Here is a 232-nt window from a genome sequence, read left to right on the forward strand (position 1 = left end):
GGCTGCCAGCCCCAGCGCGTTGCTGGGTCACTCCCATGGGTGCTGCAGCCACTGAAGCAGTGCTTACCAGGGTGAGGGCTCCAGCACTGGGGGAATGGCGTGGGGCACCCCAAAACAGGATGGGGGGGCTGTGGCACCTACCTATGGCCACCCTACGGGAAATGAGGGTGATGGGCACCCAGCACCTTGCCATCTGGGGACCTACATGCGACATGGATGGCAGTGGGCAGGT

Source organism: Egretta garzetta, unplaced genomic scaffold (genome assembly GCF_000687185.1).
Source record: "Egretta garzetta isolate BGI_Z169 unplaced genomic scaffold, ASM68718v1 scaffold143, whole genome shotgun sequence".
In the NCBI taxonomy this organism is placed as follows: domain Eukaryota; kingdom Metazoa; phylum Chordata; class Aves; order Pelecaniformes; family Ardeidae; genus Egretta; species Egretta garzetta.